We start from the raw sequence: 20,470 nt of genomic DNA on the forward strand, positions 1-20,470 counted from the left end.
AAGATAAGAAAGCTAATTTTACAGAGGTTAAAGATTATACTAAATTATATAATTTATAAGTTGCAACTCTTGAGACTGAAACCCACATCTGCCTTTTTTTTCTGATGGAAACCTTAAACATGCAACCACTCCACCATATTGTTCTTTTGACAAACTATAGAGGCTCAATAATGATCCTTAATATTTGTCTTATATTTATCCCCACTAAGAACCTGACAATGACCTTCATTTATTTTGCTTCCAGGTTTAATTCTGATCCATGTGCCATCTGGGAATTAAGATGGCTTCTTCATGTAGTAGAATCCTTAGGCATGAACACAGAAAGTTCTTCCACTTTGCTTTTTAATCCAAGAAAGCTGAGCCACACTACAGCTCTGTTTTTCTAACCTAAATAATCCAATATGACAGAGACTGTGTTTCACTTTCCCCACTAATGATATCTTTATCAGTTCATCACCAGCCTCATATACATTTTTATTTTTTGATTCATTGCTTATCACCATTCTGTGATAATGATCTCTGAGCATCCCCATCCATTGGCAGTATTAGGGGTTCCTTTGCTTTAGGAGCATAAGTTCCAAACTGTGATAGCCTCACACTGTGTCTCTATGATCACTAGGGCACAGGGCACTTTGTCAAAAATGGATTTGTCTTTCCAAGAATCATTTTTATCTTTGCTGCCATCCTCATGTACATTGTTTCAAAGATTGCCTTTGGAAACAGCTACAAACTATTGACTTTGGAAACAGCTCAGCATGTTGTTTACCTTTCTTTATACTTTCCAATATTATACCTATGTGACCAAGATTTCCTGGGCACTCCATCTACACAGACATTCCTGGATTCATTGGAGCCCTAGGTATTGTTGTTACCAGAAAATCTTCACTTGCTACTTGGAGGATATTTATCATAATAGAAACTGACTTCCATATATTACTCAAAAACTGCCTTTTCATTAAAATCACATCTATCATCTAATATTTTTCTACCACTTCATTCATACATTCCTACATTTTCAGCATCATGAGGAATAATAGTGCTATTTTAAGCCCATGAATCGGAGGACAAACTTTATATGCCTATGAAAGAACAGGATAATCTTTCAATCGATATGACAAATTTTTATACTGACAGCATGTAGTATATTATGTCTGGAAATGAGATATGGAGCAGAGGTATGGACTGCCACAAAGTGATTAATATCAGGATATGATAGTAGGGATTTTAGGTGACTTGCCATTCAGTTTGTGGTTTGTTCGGAAGTGGAGGGAGGCAGCCTGAGCTTTCTGGCATATGATTGAGACCTGAGGCATTTACTGAAGATAATCAGTCTCAGATCTGTTTGAATTTTCCCCATTTTTGAGACTTATTTTCCTTATCTGCCAAACTCTAGAGTCAACCAAGTGATGGGTGTATATTTGGGGCTATGTTGTCTTTGAGATTGCTATTTAATGTAGCAACAGTTATGCTAGTCTCTAAGGAAGTTACATTATAAGATTGGAATCCCAGTGGTTTGTGTTTTTGAAAGGAAACCATATCTGCTACCCACCCTATATGGACTATCTACCTAACCCATTATCTGAAGTTTTCTCCTCCACACTACACCTTGGTGAGCTTCCTGTCTTTAATAATGTCTATTCAATCTTTCTATTGGAAGGTGTAAGTGGCTGAAGTATGGACTATGGCTCTCACTGTGAAAATCAATTTTCACATTTTGATGACCATAGAAAGCTGTCAACAGTTCACACATCATAGTGACCTTCTGGTTTCTATGACAATTGGGATATACACAATTTGATCATGGAGTAGAACCATTTAGCAAGGATGTTTACAAGAAGGAAATGTCTATTAAACTTTAGGGTCTGCCATAGTAAATGTTCTGGGTCCCAGGAGAGGCTGCTTCTGGTAAGGGAATCAAGTTGGGTTCTACTGAACTTGAAGCTACAACTACCACCTGGTCACTTTAGTCTCCTCATGGCAGAGGACCAGTAGGCAAAGAAAGAAATTTATATGGTAGTGGGGTAAGTTGACTCTGATTACCATGCAGAGATATGAGTTGTTGCTACATAACTGGGATAAGGAGGAGTATGTCTAAACCCAGAGGATTCATCAGGAATTCTTTCTTGGTGCTTCTAGCCTGGTAACAATGGTAAATGCATTCAGAATAAAATAGGTGTTGATTTCTTCATAATTTTAAGAATTGTTTACACTTCAGATCTTGGCTAAGTGGGGCTGAATGCAAAAAAAAGTCTTGGGCAGTTGACTCAGAAATCATTCTAGGAGGCCTGACTTCATGCTTAGCCTGGCCTTTAAAAGGAGTATCTTTATTTATTAGTTCTTTGGAGGCTTGAAGTATATTTAACACTATTAATTTAAACACCATCTGGCTCTGATTTTTAACATCTCTTCAACTGTCTGTTCTGACTGCATCTATTTCAATTGTATTTTTTTTTCTAAATAGCTTTAATAATGTTAAAACGTCCAAATTCTCTTTTCTTTCCCTTCTGGTAGGTTTTTACAATTGCTAAGACCTGAACTATACAATTTTTTATGAACCTTCCCTATTGGCACAAGCTGACCCAAGTGGAACTCAAGGAACAATTTACCCTATGCAGCAGAGTGCCTCCATATTGGAACACTTTAGTTTTTCTAGAATTTGGTAGAATTAAAAGGACAGAACACGCATGGGCTTAAAAGGTAATCCAGGACTCTGAGGTCTCAAAGGAAAGGGAAGGACAGAAACTCTAGAAGCTGAGGGTCTTGAAAATTCATTGGACCCCAAGCATGTCAATCTTTACCTTTCAGCAAATAAATTTAGAGCTTGCAATGGCAGGGGGGCGGGGCAATCCTTTGTTGACGTTTCGAAGCTCTGCCTCCTGTCACCAGCCCAATGGATTACTTCCCACCTTGTCCAACACTGCCTCAGGTGTAGTTTCAATTGGCTGCTCTTCACAGGCACCCCTCTCAACCCCCATACCCTACTTCTACAACCACTCTGTTGCAGGGCCTCCACAGGCACCATAGACTGCTGTATCCTCTGCCGCCATCTTCTCTGCTGCCTCCATCACCTCCCAGCAGGCACTGCTGCCAACAGCCTCAACTCTGTGGTCGCCATCTTTGCCAATTTTGTTAAGGGGCCAGATCACTTCTACAGTTGAGGCACTGACTGGTGTATCTGTTCTGCCATGTCTGCCACAGAGAATCAAGGCCTAATCTCAGGTGGCCAGATGGGAGCCGGTGTTGAGGTGGGCCAGGATCCTGGATCCATCAGGCATGGTGCAGTGCCTGCAGAATTGGGGGGTGGAGTTGCAAGGGCCGCAGCCCCTAGGGATTTCCAGGCAGCTGTTCAAGCCCTTTGGGAGGAGGAGGAGGGTGGGCAGGAGGCTGCTCAGCCTGTAGTCCAGGGGAATTGGGATATACAACCAGTAGAAGAGGAGGAAGAAGAGGAGGAAGAAGAGGAGGAAGAAGAGGAGGAGGAAATTGAAGAGGAAGAGGAAGAGGAAGATGAGGAAGACGATGAGGACGAGGAAGAGGAAAAAGAGGAGGACGATGATGAAAAGGAGGAAGAAGGGAAGGGAGGAGATCAGGAGGGGGTAGAAAAAGAGGAGGAGAATGAGGAAGATGAGGAAGAAGAGGAGGACAATGAAGAAGAGGAGGATGACAACTTTGAGGAAGAGAATGAGAATTATTTGAACAAAGAGGAAGAGAAGAAAGGTAAGGAAGGCGCATCTTTGAGTTTCCTATGGCACAGTTTTGGCTCCTAATCAAAGCTTTGATCCATTCCCTTTCATATCATAGTCATTATAACAACCATATCCTTCTTGGTCCAGCCCCACACAGGCTGTATGGTGGTCAGGTGCCACTCCAGGGAGCCCAATGACCCTGCCGATGGACTGGTGCCTTGAGAGGTGAAGGACCGATAAGGGGTCAGGTAAAATTCCAGGAGCCAAGGTCTGGGAGGGAAGGTACCTGGCAGAGGGCACCTGACCCTGAGAACTGGAAGAACCCGCAGAGAGGGCTACAGCCCAGAAGACAGAACTGGTGGAGGTCAAGGTCTGGGAGGGCAAAGTATTGGGTGATGCTGCCACTTATAGGAAAGCTGGGGCCTATGCACCTGAGGAGACGGTGGTCATGAATGGAGGCAACATCTTCAGGTTCTTGTAACTTCTATTGGCACAGCTGGCTTACTTGCAGGCCACTCTTTGTGCTTGCCTCAGGCGACTAAGCAACAGGTCAATGTTTAAAAAAAAAAAACTTCAGGCTGAATGTACTAATTGTATAAAGATATTTACAGTCTTGAGAAAAAGTTTAATTTCTATCAGCCTGTTTGATAAGAGAGCTGAGACCTGAGTTCATCAATGCAATTCATGAGCCCAGAGAAGGTAAGTGTCAGTGGGAAGTAGGTGTTCAGGAAGGTACTTGGGAGAAAATGGAAAATGAGCCTGAAGGAAAAGGGCAAACAACTGCTATACCTCACGTTTGGTTGATGGCTTTTAAAAATGTAGACTCCTGGTAAGATAATATGAGAAAATGATGAAATGGTACTGGAGCACTTTTCAGGGGTGAGGAACCAATGAACTTCATGATAGAATTTGTCTTCAAATCAAACATGTATTTTCCAATGAAGTTCTGACAAAAACATACAAAATGCTGATGACCAAGTGATTCTTATATCTTCTAACAAGGGTCCAAAATAATCATCAGCACAGGGTATGAGATCTATTGGAAATAGGGGGGAAATGTCACAGAGAAAATTATCAAGCAGCATAAATCTAGGGCCACAGAAGTGTTATTATCAACTAGTAGGAATGTGCCCAGCTACTCTTTTTTTTTAAACATATTTCTATTCTACAGATTCTTCTGAGGGCAGAATACTGGATGCCACTATTGATTTTAAATTGGGCTATTTTTTCTGCCACTTTCTGGTCACAAAGAAGCAACTGAACATAAGTTTCTTCACTAAAGAAGCAACTGAATATGAGAACTCTGATGAAGAGGCCCAAGAAGCTGGATGTGAGGAGAAGGAAGTGGAAGAGGATGAAAGTGAAGAACCAGAAGAAAAACTTGAAATTGATATGGAATCAGCAGGGGGCAACTGTGTAGAATCCAGGTATTAGTGTAGAGCCTTAAGTATTAACTAACCATTTCTGACATATACTTGTTACTGAGAGTTTTATGCTTTAAAATTTTTTCTGTAAACTAATAAGAAAAAAATGTTGAAATTTAGTTTTGAAAAGTTAATAATATATACTAGATAGTATAGAAGACAGTACATTCTGAAATGTACTTCATTCATAGCTACAAGTCCTTTGTCCATAGCTTTAAGACTACTACAGAGGGAATGGGGCACCTGGGTGGCTCAGTCAGTTGAGCGTCTGACTTTGGCTCAGGTCATGATCTCACGGTTCATGGGTTCGAGCCCTGCATCGGGCTCTGTGCTGACAGCTCAGAGCCTGGAGCCTGCTTCAGATTCTGTGTCTCCCTCTCTCTCTGCCCCTCCCCCCCACTCTCTCTCAAAAATAAACATTAAAAAAATAAAAAAAGACTACTACAAAGGGGAGATTTATGAGACTTTGCATTAGAGATCAATAATTTTTTTAAGAAAATGGTCACCAGAAGAAGTAGCTAAAGCAGATAGGCCATGCACAAGCTGTGCCTTCATCACTTGGTCACAGAAATGTAGTCTCTTGGAATAACAATGCCTCTTGAGGTGACTCCTTACAAAAGTATTAAAAGGATTACAAAAGTATTAAAAAGGATCATGATTAATTCACAACTATTAGTTCTGTTTAGGTTTTTGTATTTCATATGACATTCAAAAGAAAAGAAAATTTGTCATAGTAAGATTGCTTATCACTGAATTGGTAATTAAGTCTTAGCTTATATTTCCTCCACCTATCCACCTCTTTCTCCCACTTTCCCTCTACCTCTCTTTCTCTCTTTCTAAATTTTCACAGCTACAGATGTCTGATAACAGCCTCATTCCCATTTTACAGATAAGGAAACTGAAGGTCTGGGAGTATAAGGGATATATGGTTTGTGTAAAGAGCACAGACTTCTAAGGTAGAAAGGTGTATTTAAATCAGAGTGGCCTGTAAAGAAAAAAAAAAGCAAGTTTTGTTAGTGGTGGGCAAGAGGGATTTGAAGCTGGTGTGATCAAATGATTGAAGCATGTGCACCCTGGTATCTTAAGGGTCTGAGTTACAAGAAATGGTTTCCATTTCTCCTTGTTGAGACAGTAGATGTACATAGGATTAACTCATATTAGAAAGTTACTGGTATATGTTAATGGTGTACAATTGTTAATTGACTCTTATTTCATCCTACAGTTGGAAGGCATAGGAAGAAATGGATGGCAAAAGAAGAATTTGTTCTTCACATATATTCTACTTTTCAGTAGCCCAAACCACTAGTTTTGTTTCGAAGTTAATCACCCCAAAATAATATTAAGTGACATCTGGCTTTACTCTTACCTTTTACAGATATATTTGACAACATTTGTTTGCATTAAAAATAAAAGCTTATTTGGGGCACCTGGGTGGCTTAGTCAGTTGAGTGTCTGACTTCGGCTGAGGTCATGATCTCACGGTTCCTGAGTTTGAGCCCCGCGTTGGTCTCTGTGCTGACAGCTCAGAGCCTGGAGCCTGCTTTTGGTTCTGTGTCTCCCTCTCTCTCTGTCCCTCCCCTGGTCGTGCTCTGTCTCTTCTCTCTATTTCTCAAAAATAAATAAACATTAAAATCTTTTTTAAAAATAAAAGCTTGTTTGAAATAAATAAGTTGCAGATTTTTTTGTTACATAAATGACACTGACTCAGAACTTTGTATCTATTTGTTTTAGCCCACCACCTTACTTTCTTTGAAAGGAGTATCTTTCAACTGTTTGGTAAGCCTATTTTAAATTATTTTATTGCAGCCTCAAATAAATTAAAATATAACATTATAAGCAATTTCTGTAATGGCAGAAATGGTGGTCTATCCTCTACTGCATTTTATTGAAAGAAACCAATGGACCACCTAGCTTGCCTGGAGACCAAATGGTACTATTGAGTTGCTGTGGATAAGCAGCATCAGCATCACTGGGTACTTGTTAGAAATGCAAATTCTTAGACCCCACTTCATACTTACTGAATCAAATTCTGGAGGTAGGCTGCTAGCCATCAGGGTTTTATAAGTCCTTCAGGTGCTTCTGAAGTACACTAAAGTTTAAGAACCACTGGTTTAGAGCAATGTGGGAAAACTAATTTCACCTACAGTAGGACCAGCCTTAATTCACTGACTTGGTACTGTTGCAGGTAAACCGAACATGATGGTAAAATCTGGATTGAGGAAGAGACTAGAATTCTCAGGGGTGTGATGCACAAATATCTCTTGCAGGGATGTGCTAGTTTTCTAAGTTTATTTATTTTGAGAGAGAGAGGCAATACAAGCAGGGGAGGAGCAGAGAGAGGAAAAGTGAGAGAATCCCAAGCAGGCTCTGCACTGTCAGTTCAGAGCCCGATGCAGGGCTTGAACCCACAAATCATGAGATCATGACCTGAGCCAAAATCAAGAGTCAGACGCTTAACGGACTGAGCCACTCAAGTGCCCAGGGTGTGTTAGTTTTATAGAGCTGCCAAAACCCAAAAATTATTGCAAACCAGGTGACTTAAAACAATACAAATTTATGGGTCTGAAGGATTTTAAGCAGAGGAGTAATCTGCCTGATTAAAATTATAAAGTCCTGGGGCACCAGGGTGGCTCAGTCCGTTAAGCGTCCAACTCTTGATTTCAGCTCAGGTCATGATCTCAGGATTTGTGGATTCCAGCCCTGCGTCAGGCTATGCGCTGACAGAACAGAGCCTGTTTGGGATTCTCTGTCTCCCTCTCTCTCTGCTCCTCCTCCACTCATGTGCTCCCACTCTCTCAAAAATACATGAATAAACTTAAAAAAAATCAATACAAATTTATTCTCTCACAGTTCTGGAGGCCCAAAGTCTGAAGTCAAGGTGTTCACAGGATTGGTTCCTTCTGGAGGTTCTGAGGGGTAGTTTGTTTCATCCCTCTCCTAGTTTCTGTTGGTCCATGCCATGTTGGTGGTGATGGTGGTGTGTGTGTGTGTGTGTATGTATGTATGCGTGTGTGTGTGTGTGTATATATATATATATATATATATATATATACACATATGTATATGTGTATATATATATATGCGTGCAGATATTTATGTGTTAATATAGTTAATATATTAACTGTAGTTAATATATATTAAAGGTCCTTATGTGGGCTTAAGAATCTTAGGGGAGGGGCGCCTGGGTGGCGCAGTCGGTTAAGCGTCCGACTTCAGCCAGGTCACGATCTCGCGGTCCGTGAGTTCGAGCCCCGCGTCAGGCTCTGGGCTGATGGCTCGGAGCCTGGAGCCTGTTTCCGATTCTGTGTCTCCCTCTCTCTCTGCCCCTCCCCCGTTCATGCTCTGTCTCTCTCTGTCCCAAAAATAAATAAAAAACATTGAAAAAAAAAATTTAAAAAAAAAAAGAATCTTAGGGGATTCACATTAGACTAAAGACACATACACAACTCTTTTTGAGATAAGCCTTTTTTTGTGTACATACTCAGAGTCCATGATCTTGCACCTAATTATGCTACAGATACCTAAGGCCCTGATTTTGCTCCCCAAATGACCCCATGTCTCAAGCCCCAAAAGGCCTGGGTGTTCCTCTTTACTGAGTCTGTGCTTCTGAGGGTTGAATGACATGGTCAATCCTATACTCCCAGGACTCAGAGGTAACCAAAAGGTGATGGTTATATGCAGCTAACAGGGAACAAGTAAGCTACACTATTCACATATATGCATGTGAAGTGTCTCCTGACGAGGAATCTCAGAGTGCCTTAAAAAGGGGGGCATGCTGAGTCCTAGGGATTGCGATGTGGACCAGGGGCCCAAGGTGGGAGGGCCCACTCTCTTTTAACATCACTAAAATAGAACTATGAGTACTCTAAGTATGGAAGACAGACGCTAAACTGACTCCCAATAACCCCAGCCTTCTCGAATTCATACTCTTGTATAATCTCCTGCCCTGTGACTTCCTTCTACACCAGGCCCAACAAAGGGCATCCCTGGATACCCCAGGTATCCAGATATATAGTCTTGAACATCACACAACAAACTATTCCAGAATTATATCTATGACTTACAGATTTGCATTTTTAAATTTTCTTGATAAACTAAATAGGAAAAATATATAACTAGAACATACCCAGTATTCTAGATCTGAACCTGGTCTTTCAGCTCATTAAGAAGGTGGATTTTTCATGTTAATTGGAGATAAGATTTTATTTAACAGTTTATTTGTTGATATAAACCCTTATATATGGCAAGAAGGCCCCAAGTGAACTCTTGGCTTGAAATCTTTATTTTTTATTAAAAAATTTTTTAAGCGTTTATTTATTTTTGAGACAGAGAGAGACAGAGCATGAATGGGGGAGGGTCAGAGAGAGAGGGAGACACAGAATCCAAAACAGGCTCCAGGCCCTGAGCTGTCAGCACAGAGCCCGACGCGGGGCTCGAACTCACGGACCGCAAGATTATGACCTGAGCCAAAGTCGGATGCTTTACCGACTGAGCCACCCAGGCGCCCCTGAAATCTTTAAATGTTACAAATGTTACTGGTGGTCCAGTTTGAATATTTGGTCTACCCCTTTCCCTTCTTTGTTCCCTGTCACACTTTGTTACCCAAGGACAGAAAAAGTACTGCCCCCTTGCTTTGGAAATGGGCCCTGCAGCTAGATTTTATAGCCCATAATTCTATGGGACTTGGACCTACATACATAGTCCCTGGGCATTGCTACAGTATAACCATCAACCACCTTGCCCCTCTGCTTACCCCTGGCTACATCAACACTCTCTTCCACATATCTCACTTCCTGTGCACATACTGTGTGCAAAAATCCACTTACTTAAGACCACTTCTCCCATGTGAAAATAGCCAGCTGGAGGGGACCAGCCATTATCTTGTTCAGGCACACCTGTATGAAGCCCATTTAAGATCAGCACAATCCTCCTAAAGAACATTTTCCTTTTCTGCACTGTTAATATCCTATTTGATTTCTTTCCCTATTTCATACAGACTGAGATGGATAATGGTACAGTTTCTGTTTTTGTAATTTCATTTTTTCATAAAGCAAAGACCAAGGAAGCCATAAAAAAAGCTGGTAACTTGTCAGAATGTGCCTCTTGGAATTTAGACATCCTTAAACTCTTTATTTAAACAGAGTTTTATTTCTAACTTTTGAAAGAAAATTATAATGGGGGAATTTCCAGAATGAGACTGATCTTACATTGGTTTACTCTGAGAAAAACTAGAAGGGTTGGAGGTGTAACAGCTAGTATAACACAATTATATAGGTAATAGTATCTACCCAAATTAACTATTTGCCATGGGAGTAAGGAGGAAAGAAATACTGTATAAGCAAATACATCACGTATAGGAGCCTGAAAATGCATCTTGATTTGCCAGTCACTGTAAGTGCCATTCGATTTGCTGAGCCATATTGACCAAGTTGCAGAGAATGTTGCATGGCAGCCTGGACTGTTGCCTCTTCTTATTCTGCTAGTTTATAGCAGCCTTTATTCAGTAAATAGGTAGAAGAAGTTGGACTTCCAAATAAGATATATATTGCCCTCAGAATCAAAAGAAGCCCACTAGTCACTGTGCTTATTTCTTTTTAATTTTTTAAGTGGGCCTCATGCTCAGCATGGAACCCAATGTAGGGCTTGAACTCACAACCCTGAAATCAAGACCTTAGCTGAGAACAAGAGTTGGATGCTCAACTGACTAAGCCACCCAGTAACCCCCATTGTGCCTATTTCTCAATAGTAGTTAATGGCCTGATGTGGCAAGTCATCCTTCCCTTTGGAAGGGATATTTCAATATGCCCTTGATCTCTAGATCCTTAGAAAATTCACCAAGGAAGACTGCCTTTGAATTTTTGTGGGGTTCATTTCCCACTTTCTAGCATGCATGCATCCTACCATGGTGTTTAGGATAGTTGCTACATCTTGTTCATCGGGTCCTATCAGCATGAAAAAATCAAAGTAATGGGACAGTGTCCTATGGAATGAAGTGGTATCTTGTGAAATGAAGAGGTAATCAAAATTACTGAGAACCTGGGGCACCTGGGTGGCTCAGTTGGTTAAGCGTCTGACTCTTGATTTTGGCTCAGGTCATGATCTCATGGTTGTGAGACTGAGCCCTGCATCAGGCTCTTCACTGAGCATGGAGCCTGCTTAGGTGTGTCTCTCCCCCTCTCTCACCTCACACACACTCTGTCTCAAAATAAATGAATAAACTTAAACAAAAAAGGATTCCTGAGAACCAGACTGTAACAAAGGGCTAGGGCATTTATACAGCCCTTCATATTGTCCTTGCGGATAGGAATGTTATGATTACTGCTTCAGCTCTGCCCCTTATTACAGTAACTTCACCTACCTTGCCTTGTTGATTAAATATTGCTCCTTTGTCCCTGTCATACTGGGATCACAATATTCCTCTTGATTTCAGAAATCCCAATTCAATGTCAGTAATTCTGGCTGTCATTTCTATCCAAAAGAGATTCTCCATCACAGAGTACTTGCTGGAGAAGATCAATATATCCCTTAATGCCTGGTATGAAGGTTCTGTGCTGGTGAATTTTTTTCATTCAATCTGTTAGTAAAGTCCGTAATGCAGCAGTATTGTACCAGAGAGTAATGAGGGAATTTCATTACTATCATATGTTAACATATTATAGGGATACAAACAAATGATAAAATGTTTAGCACTAGTGTGTAGCAAGAGGCGGACTTTTGTAAGGAGGAAGGATGAGTAAGTGTGTCAAAAAAGTCCAAGGAAGAAGGTGAGGGAGTTCACAATTGAGGATATCTTTGGGAAGAATGATCCAGGAAGATGTACCAGCCAGTGACAAGGTTCCCGTGCTGGAGCAATTCTGGAACATTTGAGGCCAGATTGACTGGAGCTGAGTGAGCAATCAGAAAAGTAGCAGGAGATGAAGTCAGAGAGGTGATTAAGAGGCCAGATTATATATGACCTTGCAAGGCCATTGGAAGAGTTTTAGTTTTTACTTTGAGAAAAAAAGATGCAAAATCATTGTAGGTTTTCTGTTTAAGTGACACAACAGTAATAGCAAACACACATGTAGACTTTGTGTCAGACTCTGTTGAAAACTTTGCAAGTACTAATGCATTTAATCTTTACAACATTCCTCTGGCAGGTAAGTGCCTTACTATCCCCATTGTTCAAGTGAGTAAACTGAGGCAAACAAGGTTTAGGAAAGTTCTCTAAGGCTATGTAACTAGTACATGGAAAAGCCAGATTGCAAAGCCAGGCAGTCTGGACCCAATGTCCATCCACTTACCTGCTACAGAGAGCTGCTTCTTCCAATGGGAGTTCAAGTTTTAAAAGGCTCACTTTGATTACTGCCATTAAGTAAGATGTTAATGCATCAGTTAAGTCTATTGCCATCAGCTCGTCCCTAGTGCTGCAAAAGATCACTGTGTTGGGTCAAGCACTAGATGAAGTCTGTGGCTTGAATTCAGGGGCCACAGCTATACTTTTTGTAAAATACCCATCTTTGCTCAGCAAAAATGGGAGTCTAAGAGGATCTAATAGTCTGTGCCTCCACAGAAGCACCAAGAAAATTAGTAGAAACTGTCAGAGTAAACTATGTCAGAACTCTGGAATATTATCAAAGGATTACAGTAATCAAGTGATTGATGAATTCAGAAAAGGGGACAAATAGAAGAGCTTTGTTGTGGCATTTAAATTTGGCCTTGCCCCACTCTGCTCCTTGGTGTGATACCCGTCTTAAAGATGGCAGCCTATATCTCCCCTCACTCCGGCCTCCCACCTCCATAGGTATCTGGTTACAAGAGTAGAGTGGAACTTGTTCTCAAGGAATTGTTTGTTTGTTTTGATCTGTCTGGGGGCTCCTTGAAAGAATGAAGCAAGTCACTTGCCTTTGTTTTGCCTAACTCCAAACTCTCAGGACAGAAAATGGCTAAGAGTGCGTGGGGGGGTGCTCCTTGAAAATACTGAAAGGCAACTGAATAAGCCATTGGTACCTGGGGCAAAAGATTATAGTCTGAATAAATAGTAAACACACCAAAAGCCTGGGAAGAAAAGCTTAGGAGAGTTACCTGGGGGAATAAGGGCTTTGAAAAGCTCTCACATATAAACGGGAATCTAAAAAGCCACATGCATGCCCAGGGCATGATACATGTTTAGACAAGTCTTGAGAAGGACCTCAGCTTTCACCAATGGCTGATTTTGGTTTCAGCACAAGCAGAAAGGGAAGGCTAAGATAGGGTTCTACATGATTCACTAAGTATTTAAAGAGTGCTCCAACACATAGCTAATTTGCAAAGACAAGAAAGATATTTTTTAAAATATTTTTTGTGAACTCCAGGAGTTTAAGAAAATCCCTGCCAAACCACTATCTGACCACAGGCTAAAGGAACAAACTTTAAAGACCACACATGACAAAGTCTTTTAAAAACTAGTTTAGAAGAACCATGAAACAAACAAGCAACTACAACACACAGCAGGCAACAACAAACTCTAAGAAGAAAAATCTGATTTTCAGAGTTACTACATTATCATATTCAAAACATCCAGTTTTTATTTTTAAAAATTAGAAGGCATTCAAAATAACAAGGATGGTTTATTCACCAGAATAAATGATATTAACAATAAATGTCCCTCAGACATAAACACACGAAAAGGTATCCAATATCATTAGTCATTAGGGAAATGCAATCAAAACCACAAGGCAGTACCACTTCACACACAATAGATTGGCTATAATAACAAAGACAGACAAGAACAAGTGTTGGCTGAAATATTGAGATATTGAAACCCTCATACATTTGCTGGTGGGAATGTAAAGTGGGTGCAGCTGCTGCAGAACATGGTTTAACAAAAAGTTAAACACTTAGTTTCCATATGACTTAGCAATTCTACTACTAGTTATATATCTGAAAAAAATAAAAACAGGCATTCAGTGAAATACTTGTACAAGAATTTTCATAGCAGCACTATTCACAATAGCCAAAAGATGAAAACCAGCCAGATGTCCAACAATGGATGAATAGACAAAATTTGGTGTATCCGTCAAATGGAATATTATCAGCCATAAAAAGGAATTAATACTGTGACATGCTATAACATGAATGAACCTAGAAAACATTATGCTAAGCAAATGAAGAAAGAAGCTTGAGACACAAGACTGCATATTGTACGCTTCAATTTATAAGAAATGTCCAGAATGGGCAAATTCATAGAGACAGAAAGCAGATTAATAGTTAGTAGGGACTGGGAGAAGGTGGTCACTGCTTAATGGCTACTGGATCTCCTTTGGGAGTGATGAAAATGTTCTGGAACTAGATAGAGGGGATGATTGCACAACACTGTGAATCTATAATGCCACTAAATTATTCACTTTCAAATGATAAGCTTTATGTTATGTGAATTTCACCTTGATCGTTTTAAATGCTAACCTTTAACCACAGGAATCATGCTTGGGAAGTTCTCACAAGACTATGGGCTCTCAGGAATGAGACTCAATGAAACAACATTTGGATCATGTCTCTTCCTCATGCTCAACCTTGATCATAAATTTATTGATAGGCAGCATCAGCATCAACCCCACCTTTCTCTTACTTCACAACCTTTGGCAGTGGGAATATTTGAATGTGTATGGTTAAATCCATAGATTTAACTCCTCTGTCCAACTTTCACTGGACTATCCAACCCTGCTCCTCTCTCCCTTTACTCTCTTGCCAGATAGGACTATGCTAACCAAAGCTCAGTACAAATGACTGCTTCTTCTCACCTCTACTTCTGTTATAGAACTTCCAATCCCCTGGACTCTCAGGAACTTGCTTGCTTTTTCTGTTATTAATTTATTCTTGGCCTTGACCTGCTGCACACCAAAAACTGGAGAGTTCTCAAGGTGCTTGCTGCTTCCTTAATCTACTAAAGTTGGTCCTTTCTACTCGTACCCATTCTTTAGTGTGTCACTCTCTCTTTGGAATCCTCTCCCCAATATACAGTTGTGAATACACAAAGGATCATTGAGAGGGATGTTCAGTGGTTAATAAAGGATTACCTCTCACAGTGAACATCCACAGAATGACTCAGCAGGAACCTGGGCTTTCTCTTTTGATGATTGATTCTATCTTTAAACTGCATTAGATTCTTAGTAATAAGATTAAGATTGAATCAGCAGGTGCTCATTGAATACTTGTGCATTGAAGAAAGTCAATAAAATGATGTTTAATGCTATGTGGTGCCTCTGTTTCAAAGCATATTGGATCTTGATTAGGTCAGTGTAGGTGGGTAAGTGCCTAGAGGTGGAGATAATAGCAATGATGATTACCTGTTCTGTTGCATTAAGCCCAAGGCAGTACTGTAAGAACCAACCTTTAGTTAATAGCTAGGGTAAATCTCAAGATAGAAATGACTTGTTCTTGTCAGCATTTTTTCTAGCACCAAACACAGTGTTTGGCACACAGTAAGTGTCCATCGCTTATTTTTAAATGAAAGAATGAATGGCCAGATAAAATAAGGCTTTATGCCTGGCAAGATGACTAACAGAAGAGGTACTGTGTAAATAGGATTAAACATGAAATCAGAATCTCTGGGTTCTAACCCTGACCTGTGGACTCCATGAGTGGCTTTCTGTGTCCTTTCCTTTTTATAATCCTCACACATATCTGGAAAACAATGGTGTAGTGGTGGAGAAGATAATGGACAAGGTGATGATTCCTAAGGGTGTTCTTACTGCCCTGATGTTTTAGGGTAAGAGTGACCACAACTTGATAAATGATTTGATCAAGCATAGGGAGTTGCAACACAGCTGTGGAGCATGTCATCATGGGATCCAAGTTTCAATGTCTTGTCAGAGAATGTGAAAGAGACAAGATGCCTCAGAACCTGCAGACTCAGAAGGAAAGTCAGTGGTTTTTGTCATTGTTAAAATCTTTCCTTTGCTATGCTGGACAGTGGCACTGACTAAAACTAGAAGCCAATATAGCATCACTCTGATGCAGAACCTTGGCTGAAAAGAGGGAAATGGCAACAACCTCAGGAAATGAAGGCAAAATCAAGGTTAAGTCAAGAGCTGCATTAGTACATAGACACCTAGGAAGTTAAAACTTGAAGGGTTCTGAGCATCTATCTAATTCAACCTCTTAGTTGAAGTAATAGTGAAAGAGGCTCATGAAGGCGGAAGGAAACTGGACTGTCACACATACAGTATATGTAGTACGTGCAAATCCATTGCCAGAGCTATGTCTTCAGATTAGACGCTCCTGCCTCTCTGTCTCTCTTTGTCTGTTTCTGTCTCTTCCCCTCCCTCTCTCCTCATTTTCTTATAGCATATAAGAGGAAAGTCCATGATTGATCTAGAATTGGAAGAGAAGGTATGACCCAGGAAGACTGTACAAGGGAAGGGAGCACGTAATTTTCCTGTACTTTCACAGGATCATCAGACTCCAGGTTAAGAACTTATATCATAGGATCCTAAAAACTCAGGGTAGGAAAGGACTCTGTCACTGAGTCCACACTTACTGAGCATCTCTGACAGCTCTGCTGTTTGACTATTTTTCTTTATTAGAAGGTTTTTCTGATATTCTAATCACATCAGAATTGTATTGCTTTTAGACAAAAGCCATTATAATACTCAGAGTGGAGTATGATGTCAGCTTTAAAATACATTTGGAGGATTAAAATGGATCAAATGAGTACTTTACTAAGATGAGTCATATTTTAAGATTGTATTCATAAAATTTGTCCTCCAATTCATGCATCTCTGGTCATTTTATATGTAGCCTTTTAAAGCATTTTTCACTTGGATTTCTGATGTCATCATTACAAAACAAAGACTCTACAGGTTATGCTTGTATCCATTCTGTGTGGTAATTAACTTTTTTCTTCTACAATAATTCTAGATCCTTGGGGATTGAGGATAAAATGATAAATGTGGAAGGATCTCTCACAAAGGCAGAATTGCTGTGGTGGGAGCATCCATCTGTAAAAGTTGGCAGTGGATAAATTAACCTGAGATTGAAAAGATAAGATCAAGTAAAGATTGACACAAATTTGTAAGTTTGTTTGAAGTACCAACCTGTGAGATTCTGTTTTTTTAAAATACGTACATTTTTTTAAACCCAACCATTTTAAAAATAGCTTCATTGAGGTACAACTGACAATTAGCTGCACATATTTAAGTGTGCAATCTCATTTAAGTTTTCACATATGGGGGCGCCTGGGTGGCTCAGTCGGTTAAGCGGCCGACTTCGGCTCAGGTCATGATCTCGCGGTCTGTGAGTTCGAGTCCCCGTCGGGCTCTGTGCTGACAGCTCAGAGCCTGGAGCCTATTTCAGATTCTGTGACTCCCTCTCTCTGACCCTCCCCCATTCATGCTCTGTCTCTCTCTGTCTCAAAAATAAATAAACGTTAACAAAAATAAAAAAAAGTTTTCACATGTGAACACACCTATAAAACCATCACCACATTTAAAATAGTGAATATATCTATCATTCCCCAAAGTTTTTCATTCCCCTATGTAATCTTTCCCTCTCACTTTTCCCCATACCTCAATCCACAGACAACCACTGATCTGCTTTCTGTCACTGTAGACTAGTTTGCATTCTATATAAGTGAAGTCATATAACATGTACTCTTTTGGGTATGATTTCTTTCACTCAGCATAATTATTTTGAGATTCATTCATGCTGTAGCAATTATTAGTTTAAAAGATATCTTTTAAAGTTTATTATTTTGAAGGGCATCTGGGTGGCTCAGTCGGTTAAGTGTCCAACTTTGGCTTGGGTTATGATCTCATGGTTTGTGGGTTTGAGCCCCACATTAAGCTCTCTGCTGTCAGCACAGACCCTGCTTCAGATCCTCTGTCCCCCCTCTCTCTGCCCCTCCCCTGTTCTCGCTCTCTCAAAAAAAAAAAAAAACATTAAAAAAAGATAGATTCTGATCTAGTAGGTTCTCACTCTTTAAAAAAAAAGTTTAATATTTTGAGAGAGGGAAAGCTCATGGGAGGGGTACAGAGGGAGGGAGAAAGAGAAACCCAAGCAGGCTCCTCACTGTCAGTGCAGAGCCTGATGTGGGGCTTGAACTCATGAACCATAAGATCATGACCTGAGCTGAAACCAAGATCTGGATGTTCAACTGACTGAGTCACCAAGGCACCCCTCTTAGCTCATTTTCATTGCAACAGTAATCTATTGTACTGGTATGCCACAATTTATTTATTCATTTATTTGCTGATGGACATTTAGGCTGTTTCCAGTTTTGGTCTGTTACAAATAAAATTACTATGAACATCTGTCACAAGTCTTTGGACATATGCTTTCATTACTCAAGTAAACAGGTAGGGGTAGTATGACTGGGTTATATAGTAGGTACATGTTTAACTTTTAAAGAAACTGCTTAAGTATTTTACAAAGTGGTATACTGTTTTACATTTCCAACAGCAGCATATGATTATTCCAGTAGCTCCACATCCTGGTCAATACTTGCTATAACTGGTCTTTGGAATACATGCATTCGCTACTTTAGTTATTGGCATCATCATTTGAAAGTTATCCATGTATCTTTATCTCCGTCACCCTTCCACATCCAACTGTTCACTCTTCTAAGTATCTCTTCAAAGAACCAGCTTTTGATTTCATAGATCTTCTCTAGTGATTTCTTCCTCTCAATTTTATTAATTTCTGCTCTAATTTTTATTATTTATTTTCTTCTGCTTACTATGGATTTTATTTGCTCTTCTTTTTCTAGTTTCCTAAAATGGAACCATTGATTTTAGATCATTTTTTAGTTTTTATTTTAACTCCTGTTAGTTAACAGTGTTATATTAGTTTCAGGTGTACAATATAGAATTCAACACTTCCATATATCACTCTGCTCATCACAAGTGCACTCCTTAACCCCACCACCTATTTATTCCTTTCTAAAATATGCATTCATTGCTATAAATTTACCTTTAAGCATTGCTTTCACTGCATCCCACAAATTTTGATAAGTTGTATTTTCATTTATTTCAAAATATTTAATTTCTCTCGAGATTTGTTCTTTGACTTGTGTTATTTTGAAGTGTGTTTTTAAAGTTTATTTATTTATTACTTTGAGAGAGAGAGTGTGCAAGTGGGGGAGGGGCAGAGAGAGAAAATGAAAGAGAGTATCCCAGGCAGGCTCTGCACTGTCCTCATGAAGCCTGATGTAGGGCTCGAACTCATGGACCACAAGATCATGACCTGTGCTGAAGTCGGACACAACCAACTGAGCCACCCAGGCACCACTGAAGTGTGTGGTTTAATATCTACACATTTGGGGACTTTCCAGTTACCTATTATTGATTTCTAGTTTAATTCCACTGTGGTCTGAGAACAAACATTGTATGATTTATACTTTTCAAAATTTGTTAAAGTATGTTTTATGGCCCAGAATGTGCCCTATTTTGGTGAATATTTCATGTGTATGAGAACAATGTGTATTCTGCTATTGTCAGATGAAGTACTAAGTCTCTCTCTTGAGTCCATTTCTTCATTTCCATATTAATTGCTACCACTTATGTTCAAGTCACCATTTTTTTTACCTGAATTACTACAATAGCTTCCTACTCTGTTGTCTGTGATCAGCCCAGCTCTCTCCAGTGTATCTTCTCTTGTGCCACTAGAATAGTGTTACAAATTGATGTCACTTCCTATTGCACACATAATAAAGTTGAATCTCCTCAAGTTGTCATATAATGTGTTGCATTATCTAATCCTTGACTACCTTTCCAGCCTCATCTCTCTACCCCATGTTCCACTCACCAGTCATCTCACAGGACAGGCCATTTCCTAAAGCTTTCATTCTCTCTTCCTGCATTTGCGTATTTACTCATGCTGCTCTCTCTGCTTACCTATCTTTCATTTTGCCTGACTAAACAATGCTACTCATTCTTTAGGAGTCACAGAAAATATCATCTATATTTTCCAACATTGTTTGACTACTAAGGTTCTGTTCCTACATGCTCTCATCATTGCAGCAGTTATCTTACCACACCGCAATAGATCGCCTATTTGACTACCCTTACTGCCTATGGGCTTCAGGACAGCAGAGTCCTTAGCACAGTAGTAAAACCAAAGTTAAACAAATTTAAAATTAATTAAAGTTCATTAGTTGACCATTTCAAAAACAGAAATATTGTGATGGAGTAGGACTATGTTAGTATTTACTTAACAATACTTTGCTAAGCATTTACTACTGCTTTAGGGGCTGACACAATGGATATGAATAAGCTATAGGCTTCCCCTTCAAGATGCTCAAAGGCTAGTAAGAAATGAAAAGAACAGGACTCTGGTAGGGACAAATCCAGACTCAGTAAGAGAAACACAAAGTGCTTATCAAGTATTAATCCTTAAATGGAGCAAAGA

General features: G+C 39.8%; 2 pseudogenes across 4 annotated transcripts in view; one reads left to right on the plus strand and one right to left on the minus strand.

Moving 5' to 3' along the window:
- Positions 1-20,470, minus strand: part of LOC145713608 (small ubiquitin-related modifier 2 pseudogene) — a 158,318-nt pseudogene that overhangs the window by 76,692 nt on the left and 61,156 nt on the right. The window lies entirely within an intron of this gene.
- Positions 3,186-20,470, plus strand: part of LOC145713732 (mesoderm-specific transcript homolog protein-like) — a 189,487-nt pseudogene continuing 172,202 nt past the window's right edge.

The sequence above is a fragment of the Panthera onca genome, chromosome X, assembly GCF_046562875.1.
Source record: "Panthera onca isolate mPanOnc1 chromosome X, mPanOnc1 haplotype 2, whole genome shotgun sequence".
NCBI lineage: Eukaryota > Metazoa > Chordata > Mammalia > Carnivora > Felidae > Panthera > Panthera onca.